A 1058-nucleotide genomic window follows, 5' to 3' on the forward strand; every position below is an offset into this window, starting at 1 on the left:
AGACAAAATGGAATTGTCTCTTGAATTTTCAGCATTTGCTGTTTCTGGTTCAGCTTGTCCAGAATTTTCTTTTCCATGATCTTGAGCAGTTTCATCCTCCTTTTGAGCTTGATTTCCTGCATCACAATCTTCCAAAATTCTTTGCACCAAGTTAGTATCACAAAATACAACATGTATGGACTCTTCAATAATTCTAGCATCTTGATGATAAACCCTATATGCTTTACTAGTTGTGGAATATCCTACAAATAAGCATTCATAAGCCTTTGGATCAAATTTTCCCAAATTTTCTTTGTTATTTAGAACAAAACATTTGCATCCAAAGATGTGCAAGTAATCTAGGTTTGGTGGGTAGCCTTTCCAAAGTTCATAAGGGGTTTTCTTCAACAATTTCCTTATGATTGTTCTATTCAAAATATGGCAAGCTGTGTTAACCGCTTCAGCCCAAAGGAATTTTGAAACATTACTCTCACAAAGCATAGCTCTTGTCATCTCTTGTATGCTTCTATTTCTTCTTTCCACAACACTATTTTGTTGTGGTGTTCTTGGACAAGAAAAGTTGTGAGATATGTGTTCTTGGACAAGAGAAGTTGTGAGATATTCCAAATTCCTCACAAAAGGATTCAAACAAATTATTTTCAAATTCAGTTCCATGATCACTTCTTATAGAAGAGATTTTCAAATCCTTTTCATTTTGAATTTTCTTGCAAAAAGGTTCAAATGCCGAAAAGGCTTCATTTTTGTGTGCAAGAAATAGAACCCAACCAAACCTAGTGTAGTCATCCACAATTACTAAACCATAATGTTTACCACCTAGGCTTTGAGTACTTGTTGGACCAAATAAATCAATGTGTAGCAACTCAAGTGGTCTTTTAGTAGAGATGTCTTCCTTTGGTTTAAAAGAACTTTTTGTTTGTTTTCCCATTTGGCAAGCATCACAAGTAATGTCTTTGTCAAACTTTATCAAAGGAAACCTCTTACTAATTCTTTCTTTACAAGTTTGTTTATTTGAAACATACTTGCATGGCCCAATCTCTTGTGCCATAACCACTTTTTAG

This window comes from Arachis duranensis, chromosome 1, assembly GCF_000817695.3.
Source record: "Arachis duranensis cultivar V14167 chromosome 1, aradu.V14167.gnm2.J7QH, whole genome shotgun sequence".
NCBI classification, from domain to species: domain Eukaryota; kingdom Viridiplantae; phylum Streptophyta; class Magnoliopsida; order Fabales; family Fabaceae; genus Arachis; species Arachis duranensis.